We start from the raw sequence: 24652 nt of genomic DNA on the forward strand, positions 1-24652 counted from the left end.
CTACACCCTCATAGGCCTGCTATGCATGACACAGGGGAAAACATTGCATGTAAAAGCACATAGAAAATACATTAAAGTACATAGTTAAATACAATATTACTGTCCCTTAGGAGTAGAAGTAACACGTGAACCAATTGACCCTTGTGTAGTGCCCACGCCTACCTAGTGGGACACTACAGGTTTCCTGCATCATTCTAGGAGACACATACCTTCCTTCATATATGAGGCCTGTCACTGCCTCACACAGCATATAGGTGAACAGTATAACAAACCACTGGGTAGTGTACAAAAGTATCTATGAATGAATTTACAGTAGGTCTAAATCTGTTTTACTTTATTTCTGTCTCCTCATGTTTCCAATCAGTTTTATTTTTGGGGTTGTTGAATATATTTAAACCAGTATATATGTCATTACTACACCAATACACAGGGTAGCGCACAACCTAGTGGGGCATCTTTGTTTTTCCCAAGAAGTATTAAGAAAACCCCACCACGCCCTATGGCAGATAGTCAAGAGCGTCTCCCTGTTGACGACTTGTGTGAGAGCCGTCATTTTTTGGGCTGCCCTGATGAGGAGGTTGGAGAAGGGAATGGGGACCGCATGCATAGCTGTGTTGATGGTGATGGTAATAGTGGCACCTGTATCCATGGCATTGGCGATGGGGATAGCGACAGTGGCAGTTGGGGAAGACTCAGATCAAGGGATGGTGGCCCAGGAGCACCATGATATCTCACAGTTTGATAAAAGCGTCAGGGAGGGTGAGGACTCCCATGACGATTGTGTGCTGGACAGGAACTGGGAGCCAGTTCGGGGTGCTGAGGAGGAGGCACCGAACAAGTCTGTCCTCCTTCTCCTGGTCCTCTTTGTGGCAGCCAACCTGCATCCCCAAGCAATACGAAATCTTAATCATAATCATCACCTTCTTCTACTGCTAAGACTCCTTCTTCTCCTCTGCTCCATCGTGAGACATCTATAATGGAATGTTTGCCATTAAAAAAAAAAAATCTCCACCAGCAATTAGCTCGTCTACAAGCTGAACCCCCACCTGGCTATGTTGTTGGCGGTGCACTCATTGCAGTACCTTTGTAAAAGTGCCTTGTACTCTCATGTGGTGGAGAACATTGCCATTCCTTGCGATTCTTGCTGTGCGGCAAACTTCACTCCATAGTGGACACCTGGAGCAGTTGTTACGGTCAGGAACAGTACATGTCTTTCATGATACACTGTGTTAATGTTTTTACGGTAGTGGAGAGGCAGCACCCCAGCAACATAGCTAGGTCCTTTTAAGCCCCTCCCACCATATTATGGAGCTGGCTCCCGCACCTCCTCCTCCATGGACACAGTCCCGTTCCCAGCAGCAGCAGGGCACAGCATCGTTCAGACTACCCCTTGTTCCTATCACATGTGTCAAGTCAAGAGTTTTCACGCCATGTTGGAGCTGATCGGTCTGGGCAACAGTAGCCACACCGGAAAGCAGTTTCAGCTAAAGTTCATCAAGCAGCAAAAATCCCACTGGCTGTCAGCCCGCCAACTCCAACTGGGCAAGATGGGCAGCGACAATTGGTGCAACATCCTGACCGCCCTAAACCTGGGGGAAATAACACATGCTCCCTGCATGGCGTTTAAAAAAAAAATACACTGGCTTGCGCAAGATGGTGACAATGTCCAGGAGACTGTCCCTCTTTTTAGCCATTCTCATGTACTTGCAGTGTCAGAATGGTCTGCAGGTACACCGGTTAATCAGAGACTTTCCAACTCGTTGCAATTCAACATTGCACATGCTCATGCGTCTGTATGAGCAGCAAAAAGCCGTGAACAGTTTGGTCATGCACAGACCAGGGGGGATGTGTTTCAGGTCGGCCAGTGGCTGCCCATGCTGTTCATGCTGTAGTTGTCCCTCATGCCCCTCATTGGGCATGCTGGCCAGAATGGCGACCAGTATGCTCGCTTGTTTACACATGGACAGGCGGATCAGTGATATCAAGCATGGTGATAATGTTTACTGGATAGCCATGCTTTTGGATCCTCGCAAAATGGGGGAATGTTTTCCTTCATCCTGAAGGCAGGACAAATTATGTTATAACCAGGAAACACTGAGTACACAGCTTGTCACAGCTTACCATGACTATAACCGCCCCCAGCATGTGTAAAAGGGAGGCCTCTCTTCAACCCCCACAGAGTAACCCCTCTCCCGCCACCAAGAGCAGCAGAAGCTGCAGCAGCGGTAGCCACTGTTTCAGTCTCCTCAAGATAATGCAGCAGTTTTTCCATGTGTCACACCAGGCTGAAGCCAGTGAGCAAGCTGATAGTTCCCGCCTCAACTCCCAGGTTTAGGCCTACTTAAACTCTGGCTAGTTCCTGGCGCATAACCTGTTCCCTGACCCCATGGATTTCTGGGCACACAGACTGGAACAGTGGCACGAACTGGCACAGCAAGCACCCTTTCTTCTTTATTGTCCAGCCTCCAGTGTCATCTCAGAGAGGGTCTTTAGTTCCAAGGGGGCATGGAGACGTGCTGACACTCAAAAGGACCAAGTTGTCCTCTGCCTGTGCACAAAATATCACTTTTGTCAAAATGAGCCAAGCCTGTATTCAGGAGGATTTTCACACTCCTCTGGTTGAGGCCAATGAATACCGCTGCTGCTTCCATCATGCCACTGCCACTGTCATACCACTGCTACGGCCTGCCAACCATCATGTTCTGTAGGCCGCAGGAGCCACCTCCATCATGCCATGGCCGCGATCATGCCACTGCTGTGACCTGCCAACCATCATGCTGCTGCTGCCACCATGATGCCACTACTTCCTGTTCATGCCACTGTTGCATCCCGCCAACCATCATATTCTGTATGGCTGCTGCTGCCTCAATCATGTCACCACCGCCATCATTTCACTGCTGCGGCCTGCCAACTATTATGTTCTGTATGGCTTTTGCTGCCTCCACCATGCCACCCCCGCCATCATGCCACTACTGCAACCTGTCAACTATCATGTTCTATATGGCTGTTGCTGCCTCCCTTATGCCACAACCGTGGCCTGCAGACCATCATCTTCTGTAAGGCTGCTGCTGCCTCCATCATGCTGCCGCCTGCTAACATGTACCATATGGCTGCTGCTGCAGCTACCGCTGCCTCAGCTGCCACTGCTCCTCGCTGCTAATTCCCTACTGCCACTGCTATTAACTAAAAGTATCTACCACTACTACCAATACCACCACTACTATTACTACTACTATTACTACCCATAGACAGCCTTGTATGTTCCATGCTATGCTGCTTCTGCTGCTGCATGCCACTATATGTGTACCCTACCCTTTCCACACTGCACTGCTGCTGCTCGCAATTAAAAGGCAGAATTTCTTTAGGCTCGTTTTCTAATGTCAATCAGACAACGAGTCACTTTTTCTAATGTCAATCAACACTTGTGCGTGTCGTACTGGCAGGCATTCTGACCTATCAAGGGATACTTCTTGGATGCTTGGTCCTCCCAAACCATTTTTTTTTAATCCTATGTCACCGGGTGTGTTTAAAAATCATCTGCCCCCAATATGGGACAATTTTTGGAAGCTTTGGAATATGAAAAAGCATAAGACATGCCCATGACTTTTTAATTTTTCCATTCACATATTCATATTTTTGCGGGACAAGATGCAGTTTTTAATGCCACCAATAAATTTAACACGTCTTGAGAAAAGGCAAAAAAATATTTGTGTGGCAAAATAGAAAAAAATTTAATTAATTAATTCCGCCAAGGGGTTTTGACATCACAGTGTTCACTATGCACAGAAAATGACCTGATGTTTTTATTCTGTGGCTCAATATGAATAAGGTGATACCGAACTTGTATAGTTTTTTTTTCTTACTACTTTTAAAAAATGAAAACCTTTTGAAAAATCTAAAATTTCTTTGCATCATTATATTCTGACAGCCATAACTTATATATTTCGGTCTAATAAAGCTGTATGAGGGCATGTTTTCTGCATAACGAACTGTAGTTTTCATTGATACCATTTATGTACGATGTTTCGATCACCGTTTGGGAAGACAAGATGAAAAAAAAATGGCAAATCGCATGTTTTTCTTTTTTTTTTCTGTTACAGCGTTCACCGCACAGGATTTTTTTTTTCTGTTTTAATAGTTAAGACATTTTTGGACCTAAAACACAATGCTATCATTCACTGGTAACCCCTCCATCCTGTGCTGACATTCACAGAAGGTAGAAAAAGCAGATATATAAATGTATAAATTAAAGATTCAACTTAATCTTTTCCCACAAAACTACCATATTTTTCACCCTATAAAATGCGGAGTGCATTCCAAAGTGGGGGAGAAATAGCACTGCGTCTTATGGGGAGAATGCTTAAATTTACACTGATACACTGCCCCGTGTATCAGCGGGGAGGGAGGAGGGGCTGAGGGCCAACATCTTGTTTTGTAATGGCAGTGGGGCCCGGTGGAGTCACTGTATTCTATTACACCGGGCCCCGCTCACTGTAGTAATCATATAGTCAATGTTACACTGTAGAATTTCTCTCCAATCCAGCCTGTAGTACTTACTACAATCTTCCGTAGCAGGCAGGAGGCCGGGCGGGAGGTGGCAGCGTAACTCACTACGTCACGTGCCTGCTACTCCCACTTTATGAATGAAGCAGGCGGCGCAGGCGCGTGACGTAGCGAATTACGCTGCTGCCGCCGCCTGGCCTCCTGCCTGCTATGGAAGTTAGTAGTAAGTACTACAGCCTGGATTAGAGAGGAATTCTACAGTTTAACATTGCCTATATGATTACTACAGTGAGCAGGGCCCAGTGTAATAAAATACAGTGACTGCACCGGGCCTCGCTGCCATTACAAAACAAGATGCCGACGCCCACCCACTGTATTTGGGTTCATTCACTACACAGGGACACTGTTATGGTGGGGATCTATGGATGACACAATGCATAAGATGCTATGTGTCATCCACAGATCCCCCATAGCAGTGTCATGCTATCCCCAGATGCCCCAATAATAGTGCCACCCCCAAATGCCCGCATAACAGTGCCATCCACAGATGCCCCCATAACAGTGCCATCCCCAGATGGCACCATAACAGTGCCATCTTCAGATGCCCCCATAACAGTGCCATCCACAGATGCCCCCATAATAGTGCCACCCACAGATCCCCCATAACAGTGCCATCCACAGATCCCCATAACAGTGTCATCCACAGACCCCCATAACAGTGTCATCCACAGATCCCCCATAATAGTGTCATTCACAGGCTACCATTAGTTCAAAACCCACCAAAAGCACACCTTTTGGTTCAAAATATTTTTTTTATTATTTTCCTCCTCAAAAACCTAGGTGCGTCTTATGGGCCGGTGCGTCTTATATGGCAAAAAATACGGTATATATCAATCTGCTCAGCTTCTCCTGCTCTATAACATGGTGCTGTCAGATTGCATTTCATTTTGTGGTGACAGGTTATCTTTAAGTATAGAAAATTGTATTACAAAAGTTCCATTCCTTACATACTGGTGTACTGGACATTTTGCTCTGGATTATTTACTGTTTTATTGTCGTGTCCAACAGTATAGGGTGACTTCTGATTGTTTAAATTGGCTTCAAAATAAAATGACTGGTAAACAACATAGTGACCATGTCCAGCTAGTAGTAACAGGCCATGGTTCTCCCTTATTTCCAGTAGGCAATAAATTGTTATTGTGGAGCAAGCAGATGAGATTGGGAACTGGATGCCTCACTCATCATCTCACAGCAGAAAGATGTTTATGTTACCTCTGATTCATTACATCATCTCTGTGTTCACTTCCCCTCTGAGTGGTCACTTTAATTTTCCTAAGAAGATTCAACAACCCAGGTGCTATGGAAGTTATTCAAGATAGTCTTTGTGTTATTGAGTTGTGTGTGAACAGTCAGGGTTCAGATTGCCTAGAGGAGGAGGTTCAGGCGGAGGTGGAGCTGTGTTGGTGGTGGTAGTAGTGGCACTTGCTATCATGTTGCTGGTGGTTGTGGTGGTAGGGTCACTGTTAACTATGGTTAAAGGGGAAAATACAAAGGTGGGAATCTTGAAGGTGGACAAGGGGCCAATGATCACAGTATAAGAAAAGTGTCAGAGGTGATGACGAGGATGACTATAATGATGATTTTGTATTGGACAGGACCGGCGTGATGAGGAAGTGGTGACATCGGAGGAGAGTGTTGTGGCAATAAAAAGCAGAGGCAATGTACAACCGAAACATCCCAAGAATAAACTTCTAGGGGCAGATCTGCTTCTACTGTCATCAGCTGGTTGAGAATGCAATGTCACTGCTGTTGGTGCAGGCTCAAAAGCTGTGACACCCAGGGTGAATGGTACCAGCTGACAAAACCATTTCAGTGTGCAAGCTCAGCAGGAAAAAAAATAAATTTGGCCATTTAACTACAAATGCAGGAACTATGGCTCTCTTTCAACACACGAGGTGGCACCACCTAATCACATGGAATAAGTCAACTGGCCAGCAATGTGATCAAGACTGTCATTCTGCTCAATGTCATCATTTTAATAGCCAGGCTACATCCACAAGCAGTACAGTATTGCTGTTGTCATCATTAACCTCATCAGCTACTGCTTCCACTGCTTAGACTCCTCAACTCTATCATCAGTCAACTACAATAGAAAGTTTGGGCAGGAAACAGCAATACATGCCCAGTGGTCTGATTGTGTGCCAACTAAAATCCTACCTGGACAAGTTGCTGGTGATGCAGTAGCTTATGTACCTCTTAGTAGATTCCACTGCCTCCCAGTAATTGATGACGTCTGCTCAGCTTTGATTGAGGATATGTAGACACAATTATATGTAAAAAATAAATAAAAAAAAGCCATATCTTCCTTTTGTGGCAGAGTAAGTGGGCTATTCCTAGGAATTATCGCTGTGCGGCAAGATGTACACCACTATTGACACATAGACCAGCTATTATTGTCAGGGACATTGCCTGTCTTTCACTGAGCACTGGGTCAAGGTTTTGCCTGGCAATATCGACACTGCAACACAGCAAAGAGGTCAGGTGCTATTGGCACCTCCATGGCTGTGCCAGTCTGATTTCCACACCAGGTGCTTATCCACCACCTCCATGTCCTCCTCAGTAGACTTCCTCCTGTCCCCAACAGAAACATGGCAGTTTGATAAATCTCCTTCATGGCTCTCCTTCAGCACACAAGGTGGCACCACCTGATCACATGGAATAAGTGAACTGTCTAGCAATGTGAGCAATCCTGTCCTCCTTCTGCTCCATGTTCTTTTAATAGCCTCCCTCCTGTACTGATGTGTATTCACAGGAATGTCTTATAATCTGAATGCTAATGTCCGCTTCCAATATGGAAGCGGTCATTAGCATGCAGGAGGCATGGGGAGGTCAGGACAGGGCTGCGCTGACTGTGCTCACCTCCCCTGTTCATCTTCTGGGTCTCGCTGTGGTGTTCTGACTGCACACAGCAGCAGGATGTAGTGCACGTAGGCATGCACTATGACCTAACGCTGTAAGTGTCAGATCACAGTACACAGCGGGATCCGGAAGAAGTGGTGCGGTGAGTTGTGGATATGCGGCACCATCCAGAGCAAGCAAGGTAAGTTTATTATTATTATTATTATTATTATTATTATTATTATTTTTAAATATCCGATCTGAGGTCAGGGGGCGTGATCTGAGGCTAAGTGGGGCTGGGAAGGGGGGTCTGATGAGAGGCTGATATGGTCTGATTGGGGGTCTGAACTGAGTCTGATGGGGACTTGAGATGCTGATGCGGTCTGATCTGAGTCTCATAGGGTCTGATCGGTGGTCAGATCTGAGTCTGATAGGGGCTTTGGGTCTGATCTGAGGGTGATGGGGGCTTTGGGGTCCTATCTGAGGGTGATTGGGGCTGGGGGTCAGATCTGAGGCTGATTGGGGGTCTTATCTGAATCTGATGGGGCTCTGATTTGAGGCTGATGGAAGCTGGGAGTTCAAATGAGAGGCTGATCTGAGGCTAATGGAGACTGGGGGGTCTGATGGGAGATTGATGGAGGCTGGATGGTCTGATCTGAGGCTGATGGAGGTTGAGGAGTCTGACTGAAGCTTATAGAGCTTGGGAGTCTGATTTTGGTGTCTGATCGGCTGTATGATGAAGAATGGGGGTCTGCTGTGAGGTCTGATGCAAAATATATTTTTTCTTATTTTCCTCCTTCAAATCCCAGGTGCGTTGCATAATCTGGTGCTTCTTATAGCCTGAAAAACATGGTATATATCATTCTTCATATCAGATTGCATTACATTTTGTGATGACAGGTCCTCTTTAAGAGAAAATACCAAATTAGACAGAGCCCACTATAATTAACCGTTACTATAACATGGGAAAATAAATTTTATCAGGTTTGATACTTATTATGGAACATGTGTGGTGACTAAGGCTCCATTCACACGTCCGTGGTGTGTTGCGGACCCGCAAATTGCGGATTCACAACACATCCGCCTGGCACCCCTATAGAAATGCCTATTCTTGTCCGCAAGCTGCGGACAAGAATACGACATGTTCTATCTTTTGCGGAGCTGCGGACCTGAAGATCTGAGCCGCGCTCCGCAAATGCAGATGCTGACAGCACACTGTGCACTGTCCGCATCCATTCCGTCCCCATAGAAAATGAATGGGTCCGCACCCGTTCTGCAAAATTGCGGAACGAATGCGGACCCATTTGCGGATGTGTGAATGGAGCCTTAAACACATTAATGCAGTTACAAATTCTCCCATGAATTCTGACTGTATACATTGCAAATCTTTTATCTATCCAGTTGTTAATGTGTTCACACAGTTCCAGAAGAAAAAAAACACAGGATCAATACAACAGACATTTTCAAGACAGACATGTCACATCTATGTTGGGATGCTACCGCTACCACACTACCTTTTTGGGGTCTTTTTTTGTAGTGAAAAAGGCTATGAAATCATGCTAGTATTGTTTTTTTTTAGGTGGGGTATTGTATTCTAGTCCCAATGTTTTACTTGTTTTTTGTTTTAAAGGTTTTTTGTTTTTTTTCTCCTATACAAAAGGCTATAGAAAAAAAATTGCCTGAAAAGAAACACCACACCTAGAGCATGCTGCAATGTGAAATAAAACCCTAGGGAACAAAACTCCATGCCACTACAAAAACACAGTGGCTCAAATTTACTAAGCCTGTAGATGCCGGAATTTCTTCAGATCTGCACCAGATTTATCACAGTGCCTGTGATGGACACTTTTCCTTGACTCTATACAAACTATTGGGTGACTTACTTTGAGACAGACTTTTATGCCAGAATTAAATCAAAAATGTTGCTGTCTCCCTGACAGACATCCCATCACATCAATGTACCGGATGTAGCAGAGTTAACACACACACTTTGTGAGTTATCACATTTAGTTAAGGCTACTTTCACACTCGCGTTTGTTGCGGATCCGTCATGGATCTGCACAGACGGATCCGTTCAGATAATACAACCATCCGTTTGTATTATCTGTAACATAGCCAAGACGGATCCATCTTGAACACCATTGAAAATCAATTGAGGATGGATCCGTTTTCTATTGTGCCAGATTGTGTCATAGACAACGGATCCGTCCCCGTTGACTTACATTGTGTGTCAGAACGGATCCTTTTGGCTCAGTTTCGTCAGACGGATATCAAAACGCTGCAGGCAGTGTTTTGGTGTCCGTCTCCAAAGCAGAATGAAGATGGAACGGAGGCAAACTGATGCATTCTGAGCGGATCCTTATCCATTCAGAATGCATTAGGGCAAAACTGCTCCGTTTTGGACCGCTTGTGAGAGCACCAGCAATGTGCACCCCCGCATCACAAATACGGACTAATTCACTTGAATGGGTCTGCAAGCCCGGATATGGGGTGCGGAAGCATGGATCGGAACCCCACGGAAGCGCTACGGAGTGCTTCCGTGGTGTTTCTGGCTGTGCCTCCGCACCGCAAAAAAATAGCACATGTGGCTGCCCCACAGTCTGTGCCTGTGCATTGCGGACCACAATTTGCGGTCCACAGCACGGGCACGGGGCCCTTACGTTCGTGGGCATGAGCCCTTATTGTGAGCCAAAACCCGCAGTGAAGCCTACTCAGAGAACAGGTGTAATGGGGAGAATTATCAAACTGGTGTCAAGTTGAATTGGCTAAGTTGCCCAAAGCGACCAATCAGAATCTACCTTTCATTTTTCACAGCTCCTTTGGAAAATGGAAGGTGGAATCTGATTGATTTCTATGGGCAACTAAGCCAGTTCTACTTGACACCAGTTTGATAAATCTCCCCCATTGTTTCCTGTGTATAAAAGCTGGTCACCACATCACTATTTTTATGCTTGAGAAAGGCTCATGTACAGTTGAAATGTTGCATTGAGTACAATGAAGGATCATTCAGTACGTTCTGCCTGGATCTCTACACTATTGTAATGATAGTAGCTATTAGAGATGATCAAATTTCTCAAAAATTAGACCCTAATTTATTTGTGGCAAATCGAGTTAAAAAACAGCTGTTTCCTAGCTGCAGAGAGCCTATAAAGTGGTGAATAACACTGTGTCTTGCAGTAACACACATAGGGAGTCTGCTGTGGTAGTGAAACAATACTGTGAGTCGGTATGACATGCAGATGACAGGCATCACTCTTAGGCCTCTTTCACATGGGCGTTGCAGGAAAATGTGTGGGTGCGTTGTGGGAACACCCACGATTTTTCCGCGCGAGTGCAAAACATTGTAATGCGTTTTGCACTCGCGTGAGAAAAATCACGCATGTTTGGTACCCAAACCCGAACTTCTTCACAGAAGTTCGGGCTTGGGATCGGTGTTCTGTAGATTGTATTATTTCCCCTTATAACATGGTTATAAGGGAAAATAATATCATTCTGAATACAGAATGCATAGTAAACTAGCGCTGGAGGGGTTAAAAAAATAAAATAAAAAATTTAACTCACCTTAGTCCACTTGATAGCGCAGCCGGTATCTCCTTCTGTATTCTTTCTTTAGGACCTGGGTAAAGGACCTTTGATGACGTCACTCTGGTCATCACATGATCCATCACCATGGTAAAAGATCATGTGACGTACCATGTGATGACCGGAGTGTATTCAGAATGCTATTATTTTCCCTTATAACTATGTTATAAGGGAAAATAATAATAATGATCGGGTCTCCATCCCGATCGTCTCCTAGCAACCGTGCGTGAAAATCGCACCGCATCCGCACTTGCTTGCGGATGCTTGCGATTTTCACGCAATCCCATTCACTTCTATGGGGCCTGCGTTGCGTGAAAAACGCAGAATATAGAGCATGCTGCGATTTTCACGCAACGCACAAGTGATGCGTGAAAATCACCGCTCATGTGAACAGCCCCATAGAAATTAATGGGTCGGTATTCAGTGCGGGTGCAATGCGTTCACCTCACGCATCGCATCCGCGCGGAATACTCGCCCGTGTGAAAGGGGCCTTAGAATCACTGCACACTTCACTCATTTGGTCAATTAGGGGGCCAAAACTGACCAAATAACTGAAGTGTGAACTCAGTCTTGCAGGTCAATGTTAGCGCCAGGTATAAAGAACCATGCAGAGGCCCAAGATCCTACTATAGCGTGAAAAGGCGCACTTCTTTTACACCGTCGTCAGCTGATTCCACAGAACTAGGGATGAGCGAACCCGAACTGTATAGTTCGGGTTCGTACCGAATTTTGGGGTGTCCGTGACACGGACCCGAACTCGAACATTTTCGTAAAAGTTCGGGTTCGGTGTTCGGCGCTTTCTTGGCGCTTTTTGAAAGGCTGCGAAGCAGCCAATCAACAAGCGTCATACTACTTGCCCCAAGAGGCCATCACAGCCTTGCCTACTATTGGCATGGCTGTGATTGGCCAGTGCAGCATGTGACCCAGCCTCTATATAAGCTTGGGTCACGTAGCGCTGCACGTCACTCTGCTGATTGAAGCATAGGGAGAGGTTGCTGCTGCGACGTTAGGGCGAGATTAGGCAGATTAACTCCTCCAAAAGACTTCATTCTGTGATCGATCTCCAGCTGTGGATCATTGAAGTGCTAATATCGAATTGTTCACTTTTTTTAGGCTGCCCAGAGCGTTTTTAGATCACTTTTTTCTGGGGTGATCGGCGGCCATTTTGTGGCTTGTGGTGCGCCAGCACAAGCTACCACCAAGTGCTTTTAACCATCAATAGTGTGGTTATTTTTTGCTATATACTACATCAGCTGCAGGCTGAGCCTGTGTCACCGAAGTGCATTTAACCATCAACAGTCTGGTTATTTTTTGGCCATATACTACATCAGGTGCAGGCTGAGCCTGTGTCACCCAAGTGCATTTAACCATCAACAGTGTGGTTAATTTTTGGCCATATACTACATCAGGTGCAGGCTGAGCCTGTGTCACCCAAGTGCATTTAACCATCAACAGTGTGGTTAATTTTTGGCCATATACTACATCAGGTGCAGGCTGAGCCTGTGTCACCCAAGTGCATTTAACCATCAATAGTGTGGTTATATTTTGGCCATATACTACATCAGGGGCAAGTTGAGCCTGTCACCCAGCGCCTAAAAAATAGACCTGACATTTCTATTCAACCAAATCTGTACTGTTTTAGCTGGTCAAGTTATTTGTAGTGACCCTAAAAGCACAGTTTTTGTTCTGGGTTGAAAAACTATTCCCAAATTTGCCATTCTCAAAATAACTAAGTAGTTTATACTATATGAGGCCTACTTGAAATCTATCCCAAAAAGGATATCTTAGATTCAAGGTGCTGATAGTGTCATTCAGAAAAACTTAACACCCACGCTACCGAGCAGATACAAGTCTAATTCTGTGATTAAACGTATACCTGTCACACAGCGCAAAAAAAAATAGGCCTCACATTTCTATTCAACCAAATCTGTACTGTTTGAGCTGGTCAAATTATTTGTAGTGACCGTAAAAGCACAGTTTTTGTAATGCGTTGAAAAACTATTCCCAAATTTTCCATTTTCAAAATTGTGGTGAACGGGAACAATGAGGAAAACATCTAATAAGGGACGCGGACGTGGACATGGTCGTGGTGGTGTTAGTGGACCCTCTGGTGCTGGGAGAGGACATGGCCGTTCTGCCACAGCCACACGTCCTAGTGAACCAACTACCTCAGGTCCCAGTAGCCAGCAGAATTTACAGCGATATTTGGTGGGGCCCAATGCCGTTCTAAGGATGGTAAGGCCTGAGCAGTTACAGGCATTAGTCAATTGGGTGGCCGACAGTGCATCCAGCACGTTCACATTATCTCCCACCCAGTCTTCTGCAGAAAGCGCACAGATGGCGCATGAAAACCAAGCCCATCAGTCTGTCACATCACCCTCATGCATATCAGAGAAACTGTCTGAGCCTCAAGTTATGCAGCAGTCTCTTATGCTGTTTGAAGACTCTGCTGCCAGGGTTTCCCAAGGGCATCCACCTAGCCCTTCCCCAGGGGTGGAAGAGATAGAATGAACTAACGCACAACCACTTATGTTTCTTGATGATGAGGACATGGGAATACCACCTCAGCACGTCTCTGATGATGACGAAACACAGGTGCCAACTGCTGCGTCTTTCTGCAGTGTGCAGACTGAACAGGAGGTCAGGGATCAAGACTGGGTGGAAGACGATGCAGGGGACGATGAGGTCCTAGACCCCACATGGAATGAAGGTCGTGCCACTGACTTTCACAGTTCGGAGGAAGAGGCAGTGGTGAGACCGAGCCAACAGCGTAGCAAAAGAGGGAGCAGTGGGCAAAATCAGAACACCCGCCGCCAAGAGACTCCGCCTGCTACTGACCGCCGCCATCTGGGACCGAGCACCCCAAAGGCAGCCTTAAGGAGTTCCCTGGCATGGCACTTCTTTAAACAATGTGCTGACGACAAGACACGAGTGGTTTGCACGCTGTGCCATCAGAGCCTGAAGCGAGGCATTAACGTTCTGAACCTTAGCACAACCTGTATGACCAGGCACCTGCATGCAAAGCATGAACTGCAGTGGAGTAAACAGCTGAAAAACAAGGAACTCACTCAGGCACCCCCTGCTTCCTCTTCTGCTGCTGCCGCCGCCTCGGCCTCTTCTGCTGCTGCCGCCGCCTCGGCCTCTTCCTCCGCCTCTGGAGGAACGTTGGCACCTGCCGCCCAGCAAAAATGGGATGTACCACCAACACCACCACCTGCGTCACCAAGCATCTCAACCATGTCACACGGCAGCGTTTAGCTCTCCATCTCACAAACATTTGAGAGAAAGCGTAAATTCCCACCTAGCCACCCTCGATCCCTGGCCCTGAATGCCAGCATTTCTAAACTACTGGCCTATGAAATGCTGTCATTTAGGCTGGTGGACACACACAGCTTCAAACAGCTCATGTCACTTGCTGTCCCACAGTATGTTGTTCCCAGACGGCACTACTTCTCCAAGAGAGCCGTGCCTTCCCTGCACAACCAAGTGTCCGATAAAATCAAGTGTGCACTGCGCAACGCCATCTGTGGCAAGGTCCACCTAACCACAGATACGTGGACCAGTAAGCACGGCCAGGGACGCTATATCTCCCTAACTGCACACTGGGTAAATGTAGTGGCGGCTGGGCCCCAGGCAGAGAGCTATTTGGCGCACGTCCTTCCGCCGCCAAGGATCGCAGGGCAACATTCTTTGCCTCCTGTCTCCTCCTCCTACTCAGCTTCCTCCTCCTCTTCTTCCACCTGCTCATCCAGTCAGCCACACACCTTCACCACCAACTTCAGCACAGCCCGGGGTAAACTTATGTGGGAAAGGGTCGGCACTGCTAGAATAGACGCGGTGCACGAGTCAGTGGGAAGACGTCCCAATACTTGCAATAAAGAAGGAAGGACCAGCACTCGCGATGATGATGAATGTTGCGTTTATTCAGTCACATATTAAGGACATATAGTGACGCGTTTCAGCACAACACGTGCTTTCTTCAGACTATACAATAAACTCCTATCACATCTCTTTTATACACAGAGAGAGGGAGGAGTAACAAAACAAAAGGAAAATGACATCATACTATGTAGCTCCACCCACCTCAGGGCTGACACAGGTGAAGTAATGAAAGATGCAATAAACCAAAAAAAAATTCAATGTGGATACATTGATGAAACAATGGAACAATTGATGACAATTCAGGAATCAAGTCCGCTGAAAGAGACAAATGAAATGTATATTATCATAATCTAAATTCTTATAATAAGAATAATATAGTCAAGAACTAGGTGAAACTGGAAATATTATACTCAATCACTTGAAACCGCAACTGCGATATCGCATGACGCTTCTCATGGAAATGATGCGGTAGGGGTAACAACAAATTCTCAGTGCGGATAGTGGACTTATGCTTGCTTAATCTATCTTTAATCCGCATTGAGGTTTCCCCTACATAGACCAAACCGCAGGGGCATTTCAAAATATAAATGACATTTTTACTATCACATGTGAACATGCCTTTAATGGGAATTTGTTCTCCAGAATGAGGGTGGGTCAGTGTAGAACCTCTAATGACACTTGAACAGTTGTTACAATTTAAACACGGAAATGTGCCCTGACGCGGAGTAGTCAGTGTGGTTTGTCTAACTATAGGTTTGTTAGTGCCTATGTCTGCTCTAATAATTTTGTCACGGATATTGTCCGCTTTTTTGAAACACATCATTGGAGAATTTTGAAATATCTCCATATGAGGATATGATCTAGACATGATGTGCCAATGCTTATTAATTATACCCCTTATTCTCTGTGTCCAAGGATGGTACTTCACTATTAATGGGATGCGTGGTGGTTTGATAATCTTCTGTCCCTGCGGTTGATCTAACTTCTGCTTTTGAGATTGTAATAAGTGAAGGGGATAGCCTCTGTTGAGGAACTTTTTCGTCATCTCTTGCAACCTAATTTCACAGGTGTCAGGATCAGTCACGATCCTTTTAACCCTCTGTTAAAAGGATTTTTATTATTAGCCCGGGGTAAACGTCAGCAGGCCGTTCTGAAACTCATATGTTTGGGGGACAGGCCCCACACCGCACAGGAGTTGTGGCGGGGTATAGAACAACAGACCGATGAGTGGTTGCTGCCGGTGAGCCTCAAGCCCGGCCTGGTGGTGTGCGATAATGGGCGAAATCTCGTTGCAGCTCTAGGACTAGCCGGTTTGACGCACATCCCTTGCCTGGCGCATGTGCTGAATTTGGTGGTGCAGAAGTTCATTCGCAACTACCCCGACATGTCAGAGCTGCTGCATAAAGTGCGGGCCGTCTGTTCGCGCTTCCTGCGTTCACACCCTTCTGCTGCACGCCTGTCTGCGTACAGCGTAACTTCGGCCTTCCCGCTCACCGCCTCATATGCGATGTGCCCACCAGGTGGAACTCCACTTTGCACATGCTGGACAGACTGTGCGAGCAGCAGCAGGCCATAGTGGAGTTTCAGCTGCTGCACGCACGGGTCAGTCGCACTGCGGAACAGCACCACTTCACCACCAATGACTGGGCCTCCATGCGAGACCTGTGTGCCCTGTTGCGCTGTTTCGAGTACTCAACCAACATGGCCAGTGGCGAAGACGCCGTTATCAGCGTTACAATACCACTTCTATGTCTCCTTGAGAAAACACTTAGGGCGATGATGGAAGAGGAGGTGGCCCAGGAGGAAGAGGGGTCATTTTTAGCACTTTCAGGCCAGTCTCTTCGAAGTGACTCAGAGGGAAGTTTTTTGCAACACCAGAGGCCAGGTACAAATGTGGCCAGACAGGGCCCACTACTGGAGGACGAGGAGGACGAGGATGAGGAGGAGGTGGAGGAGGATGAGGATGAAGCATGTTCACAGCGGGGTGGCACCCAAAGCAGCTTGGGCCCATCACTGGTGCGTGGCTGGGGGGAAACACAGGGCGATGACGATACGCCTCCCACAGAGGACAGCTTGTCCTTACCTCTGGGCAGCCTGGCCCACATGAGCGACTCCATGCTGCAACGACAGCAGAGTTGCCCACATTTTAACGTGTGCGGACTACTGGGTTGCCACCCTGCTGGATCCCCGGTACAAAGACAATGTGCCCACCTTACTTCCTACACTGGAGCGTGATAGGAAGATGCACGAGTACAAGCGCACGTTGGTAGACGCGCTACTGAGAGCATTCCCAAATGTCACAGGGGAACCAGTGGAAGCCCAAGGCGAAGGCAGAGGAGGAAAAAGAGGTCGCCAACGCAGCTGTGTCACGGCCAGCTCCTCTGAGGGCAGGGTTAGCATGGCAGAGATGTGGAAAAGTTTTTTCACCACGCCACAGCTAACTGCACCACCACCTGATACGGAACGTGTTAGCAGGAAGCAACATTTCACTAACATGGTGGAACAGTACGTGTGCACACCCCTCCACTTACTGACTGATGGTTCGGCCCCATTCAACTTCTGGGTCTCCAAATTGTCCACGTGGCCAGAGCTAGCTTTTTATGCCTTGGAGGTGCTGGCCTGCCCGGCGGCCAGCGTTTTGTCTGAACGTGTATTCAGCACGGCAGGGGGCGTCATTACAGACAAACGCAGCCGCCTGTCTACAGCCAATGTGGACAAGCTGACGTTAAAAATTAACCAGGCATGGATCCCACAGGACCTGTCCATCCCTTGTGCAGATTAGATATTAACTACCTCCCCTTAACAATATATTATTCTACTCCAGGGCACTTCCTCATTCAATCCTATTTTTATTTTCATTTTACCATTATATTGCGGGGCAACCCAAAGTTGAATGAACCTCTCCTCTGCCTGGGTGCCTGGGCCTAAATATGTGACAGTGGCCTGTTCCAGTGGTGGGTGACGTGAAGCCTGATTCTCTGCTATGACATGAAGACTGATTCTGTGCTGACATAAGGCCAGATTCTCTGTTACGGGACCTCTCTCTGCCTGGGTGCCTGGGCCTAAATATGTGACAGTGGCCTGTTCCAGTGGTGGGTGACGTGAAGCCTGATTCTCTGCTATGACATGAAGACTGATTCTGCGCTGACATAAGGCCAGATTCTCTGTTACGGGACCTCTCTCCTCTGCCTGGGTGCCTGGGCTTAAATATGTGACAGTGGCCTGTTCCAGTGGTGGGTGACGTGAAGCCTGATTCTCTGCTATGACATGAAGACTGATTCTGCGCTGACATGAAGACAGATTCTCTGTTACGGGACCTCTCTCCTCTGCCTGGGTGCCTGGGCCTAAATATGTGACAGTAGCCTGTTCCAGTGGTGGGTGACGTGAAGCCTGATTCTCTGCTATGACATGAAGACTGATTCTGCGCTGACATAAGGCCAGATTCTCTGTTACGGGACCTCTCTCCTCTGCCTGGGTGCCTGGGCCTAAATATGTGACAGTGGCCTGTTCCAGTGGTGGGTGACGTGAAGCCTGATTCTCTGCTATGACATGAAGACTGATTCTGTGCTGACATAAGGCCAGATTCTCTGTTACGGGACCTCTCTCCTCTGCCTGGGTGCCTGGGCCTAAATATGTGACAGTGGCCTGTTCCAGTGGTGGGTGACGTGAAGCCTGATTCTCTGCTATGACATGAAGACTGATTCTGTGCTGACATAAGGCCAGATTCTCTGTTACGGGACCTCTCTCCTCTGCCTGGGCCTAAATATGTGACAGTGGCCTGTTCCAGTGGTGGGTGATGTGAAGCCTGATTCTCTGCTATGACATGAAGACTGATTCTGTGCTGACATAAGGCCAGATTCTCTGTTACGGGACCTCTCTTCTCTGTCTGGGTGTCGGGGCCTAAATATGTGACAGTGGCCTGTTCCAGTGGTGGGTGACGTGAAGCCTGATTCTCTGCTATGACATGAAGACTGATTCTGCGCTGACATAAGGCCAGATTCTCTGTTACAGGACCTCTCTCCTCTGTCTGGGTGCCGGGGCCTAAATATGTGACAGTGGCCTGTTCCAGTGGTGGGTGACGTGAAGCCTGATTCTCTGCTATGACATGAAGACTGATTCTGCGCTGACATAAGGCCAGATTCTCTGTTACGGGACCTATCTCCTCTGCCTAGGTGCCTGGGCCTAAATATGTGACAGTGGCCTGTTCCAGTGGTGGGTGACGTGAAGCCTGATTCTCTGCTATGACATGAAGACTGATTCTGCGCTGACATAAGGCCAGATTCTCTGTTACGGGACCTCTCTCCTCTGTCTGGGTGTCGGGGCCTAAATATTTGACAGTGGCCTGTTCCAGTGGTGGGTGACGTGAAGCCTGATTCTCTGCTATGACATGAAGACTGATTCTGTGCTGACATAAGACCAGATTCTCTGTTACGGGACCTCTCTCCTCTGTCTGGGTGCCGGGGCTTAAATATGTGACAGTGGCCTGTTCCAGTGGTGGGTGACGTGAAGCCTGATTCTCTGCTATGACATGAAGACTGATTCTGCGCTGACATAAGGCCAGATTCTCTGTTACGGGACCTCTCTCCTCTGCCTGGGTGCCTGGGCCTAAATATGTGACAGTGGCCTGTTCCAGTGGTGGGTGACGTGAAGCCTGATTCTCTGCTATGACATGAAGACTGATTCTGTGCTGACATGAAGCCAGATTCTCTGCTATGGCATGAAGAGACTGATTCTCTGCTGACGTAAAGCCAGATTCTCTGCTATGGGACCTCTGTCCATTTGATATTGGTTAATTTTAATTTTTTTAATTTTTATTTTAATTCATTTCCCTATCCACATTTGTTTGCAGGGGATTTACCTACATGTTGCTGCCTTTTGCAGCCCTCTAGCTCTTTCCTGGGCTATTTTACAGCCTTTTTAGTGCCCAAAAGTTCAGGTCCCCATTGACTTCAATGGGGTTCGGGTTCGGGTTCGGGACAAAGTTCGGGTCGGGTTCGGATCCCGAACCCGAACATTTCCGGGAAGTTCGGCCGAACTTCTCGAACCCGAACATCCAGGTGTTCGCTCAACTCTACACAGAACCTGTTCTATTAAAGGCTTATACAAGTACAGCCCCCCTGACAGAGTGGAGAGGGTGTCAGCAGTAAGTTTGTGTTGGCGCCACTGAATTTTTTGCCCTTCCTCTGTTCCGTCGGAACAATATCCCCCAAAAAACTGATCCTGTCTGTTGAGCATCTGCCTTCACTCGGTCATCATTTGGTCAGTAATCCATCAGAATTGCTAAAGCCCAAAAAAAACGGGAGTGGATCTGAAACAGAGATAACATGTGAATGGAGTATTTGCATGTCTTCTGTGTTTTGTACACACTCCTGCTTTTGGTTACCAAATCATAAGCTAATTCTAATGCAAAATAGGGACCATGTCATACAGGCCTTACAGCTGCAACATAGACAGGATCTGTTGTGTGTCTGATTTTTCCTTCCTTCTGACAGATCAGAAGGGTCAAATAAATGATGATGTCAACCAGGCCAGCTAAAGATGGTGAGTGGCTGTAGGAGCACCTGGCAGCAGGTGTGGCATCAGGCAAGTGGCAGCATTACAATAGTAGCTGAAGCACGTAGCCAGAAGAAACAGGTCTCTTTGTCAAAGTGTAGGTGTGGCACCATGGATGATCTAGTCTGATGCATCAGGCACTGGTGTTTGAAAATCCTGGCTGATCCATACCTGATCATCTTCACAAAGGTCCGTTTCTCTACATTTTGGGTGGACAGGCGAGTTTTCCTTGGGGTAACTTTGGACCCCGCCGCACTAAACACCCACTCTGATGCCACACTGCTGGCCAGGTAGGAAAGCTTTTCAAGGGCAAACTCGGCCAGTTGTGGCCACAAATCGAGTTTGGCTGCCCAGTAGTCCAGGGGATCTTCAATGTGGGGCCAAGTACTGTATGTCACGACCTGCTGGTTTGAGCTCTGCTCTATGTCAAGCTGCTGCTGCTGGTGAGCAGTTTGGCTACCAAATCATAAGCCAATTCTGGTACAAAATAGGGATCATTTCATATAGGCCTTACAGTTGCTACTCAGCGACTCTTGACTTAAGTTGCTGCTGATGAAGCTGGTATTGCTCCTGCCCCCCCCCTTCCCCCTCCCAGCAGCCATGGCAGTGGAACGTAAGCGCAGAGGGCCTCCCGGTCAGACCTGCGTAAGGATAGGCAATGGCGCACATAGGCAGCGGCCAACTGACTACATAGAATGTCTCGATAGTAGTTCAGTTTGTCCTCCCTCTCAGCAAGTGTAAAAAAGGCCCCCATTTTGGACTGGTAGCGAGGGTCTAAAATGGTGGAGAGCCAGTAGTCATCCCTCTGCCGAATGGTGACAATTCGGCTGTCACCACGTAATCAACTGAACATGCATCAGACCATTTGCGCAAGTGACTCGGAGGGACTACCTGCCTCCATCTCCACTGCATACTGCTACGGTGTGTCTTGGTCATCTGCCTAGTCTTCCTCATCGCCCTGTAGCTTTTCCGGCTGCTCCTCCTCTCCTGTCACCTGTGTAGAAAAACAACCCGTTTCTCTATGCATTGCTTTTGCTCGAATGTCCTCCTTCTCCTCTCGTTCAGACCCTGATGTGATCGCCACATCTCCTGTCCCCTGGCCAGTCAGATTTAGCAGCATCTGTTCCAGGACATGAATCAGTGGAATGATGTTGTTCAACCCATTGTCCTGGTGACTGACAAATAAAGTGGCCTCCTCAAAGGGCTCGAGCAAACGGCAGGTGTTACGCATGAGCTGCCACTGGCTAACATCGAAGTTACACAGGGGAGTACCTTTGTCCGCCTGTATCATCAAGAAATTGTTTATGGCCTTTCTCTGTTCATATAATCGGTTCAACAAATGGAGGGTGGAATTCCATCGGATGGAAATGTTCCATATCAGCTTATGTTGGGGGACGTGGTTCTGCCGCTGCAGCTCAAGGAGGGTGTGCTTTGCGGTGTACGAGTGGCTGAAGTGCATGAAAAGTTTCCTGGCCATTTTTAGGATGTCTTGCAGATGGGGTGAGGACTTCAGGAACAGCTTAACAACCAGATTGAACATGTGCGCCATATAGGGCGCATGGCTCAGCCCTCCTTGACGCAGCACTGACACCATGTTCTTCCCGTTGTCAGTCACCATGGTTCCAATTTTGAGTTGTCAAGGAGACAGCCAGGATTGGATTTTTTTTAAAAGAACACAGACTCCGTTCACCCAGGAAAACTAGCTGCAGAACTGTGTGACACTGCCGTGCCTGCACATGTGATATGCTGGAGGAGCACTGTGAATTGTCCCTGCAGTGGAGGCTGAGCACACAGTGGAGGATGAGGAGGCAGAGGCGGACATTGTCACAGGACCAACGGCGTGAGAATGTGGAAGCAGAAGTTGCGTCACCTGGCCAAGTTGCTGGTGTGGCTGGGCAGGAACCACATTTACCCAGTGGGCTGTAAAGGACATATGTTGTCCTTGACGGTAGTTACAGATCCACACGTCGGCGCTGCCATGCACTTTGACAGACACAAGGCTCAAGGACTGGCCCACCTTCTGTTCTACATGTGTGTGCAGGGCTGGTACTGCCTTTTTGGCAAAGAAATGACGGCTTGGGACTCTCCACCTCGGCTCGACATAAGTCATCAGTTCTCTTAAAAGGTGCAGAGTCCTGCACTTGGAAAGGGAGGGACTGCAGCACCAGCAACTTGGCCAGGAGCACGTTCAGCTTCTGCGCCGTTGGATGAGTGCATGCATACTGTTATCTCTGGGCAATCGCTTCGGTGATCGATTGCTGGCGGAATGACTGACAAGGAGTAGGAGAAGGAGTAGAAGGAGCATCAGAACCAGCAGATAATGGGAAGGACAGACAGCTCCCTTCGGCTGAGGTGGTGGAACCTTGACTGTATGAAATTGGGTGCGTGCAACTGGGTAATGCTGCGTTTGCTGCGCCAGGCTGGACTACCACATCGGAGCCACGGTTCTCCCAGGCCACTTTATGGTGATTCTGCATGTGTTGACGCAGGGCCGTGGTGCCAACATTGGCATCCTGGCCACATTTCACCTTCTGCCCACAACTTCGGAAAATAGCCATGTTCACCTCCTCTGGAGGCCTAACAAAAAATTGCCACACCGCCGAGTATTGCATTTTCTCCTCGACACTCTGCGCTGACTGCCTGCTACCGCTGCCTCCGTGAATCCCTGCACCGCTACTTTCCAGACCGGTAGGCTCCTGCGAAGCAGATGGTCTACACCGGGCACGTTTGGTTCTCAACCTGCCACCCTGCTGACTCACAGCCACGCTACCACCCTGATGGCTCAGCCGCTGCCTTATGCGCAAGCTGCCACCCTCTTTTCCTGATGATGATAAAGCCGCTTCTTCACCTGGATCCCAAGTACGATCAGCTACATCATTATCATCCGCTAATGTCTGCAAGTCACTGATGTCCCCCTCAACGGTCTCAGGGCCAGAAGCCTGACCGATCGCAAACACCTGCTCCCATGCGACTCTTATCGTGACTACTTGCCTGCCTACCAGAGGAAGCGGCGGATGTCTCCTCCAGATCTTGGCTGAGTAGTAGCTGCTGACTGTCCTCTAGTAGCTCGTCCTCACTGAAAAGTTGAGCCGATCCTACGGCATATAATACTTCTCACGCTGAGGGAACTGAAAATGACAGAGGAAGGTTCTGGACAGGGTGGGGCACAGGGCCTGCTCCCGTGTGATGTCAGAGGAACCCACTGACTCTTGGCTGGGGGTGTCTGATGTCATTTGCAACGAAGTCGAAGACCGAGTAAACCATTCAAGCACCGCAGGGTTGCTGTTCATGACACGACCGCGAGATAACACCGGGAGTTCAGGCCTATTGCTGCGACTCCTTCTACCACTCCCCTTTTGCTGCCTGCGACAGAAACATTTTGGCCACTGCCCGTTCATTTTGAAGGGCCTGTCACCTGTCTGTCTGACATACTGTATAATAAAATAATTAAATTAAAATAATACCCCCCCAGTGGCGGATTACAATAGGGATGTTCGGGTCAGCAGCCCCGGGACCAGCACTGCTGGGGGGCCCAATGCCGTCCCGAACACCCACATACTGCGGCGGAGCACGGGAGCGCATAGCTCCCTGTCCCGTCGCCGATCACCGCCATAGGCTTCAGGCCTAGTAGGCCCGAGGCCTATGCGGTAGTGAAATCCTGGTGCAGGCGTGCGTGATGACATCATCGCACGCATGTGTCGGGACGCAGCACTGTGATGTGTGCACGCCTGCCTCATCCCGCCTTCCTCTGCGAGCAAGCGCCTGGCCCTGGACATAGGTGAGTATTTAGCTTTTAATTTTTTTCCATTTCTTATTTCATGTGCCTACTTTGGGGGACATGTGGGGGGACACACAGGAGGACATTTTAGGAAAGAGACATCGAGTACATGGGGGAGGAATGTGGGGGGGCCAAATTATTATTGGCGGGAATACTATGTGGGGGCAAATTATTATGGGAGGGACTACTATGTGGGGGCAAATTACTATATGGGGCAGTGTGGGGCCAAATTATTATGGGAGGGACTACTATGTGGGGGCAAATTACTATGTGGGGGCAAATTATTATAGGAGGGACTACTATGTGGGGGCAAATTACCATATGGGGCAGTGTGGGGGCAAATAATTATGGGAGGGACTACTATGTGGGGGAAAATTACTATATGGGGCAGTGTGGTGGCAAATTACTATGTGGGTTAGTGTGGGGGAAACTATTGTGTGGGGGTAATTGCTATGT

This window comes from Bufo bufo, chromosome 3, assembly GCF_905171765.1.
Source record: "Bufo bufo chromosome 3, aBufBuf1.1, whole genome shotgun sequence".
NCBI lineage: Eukaryota > Metazoa > Chordata > Amphibia > Anura > Bufonidae > Bufo > Bufo bufo.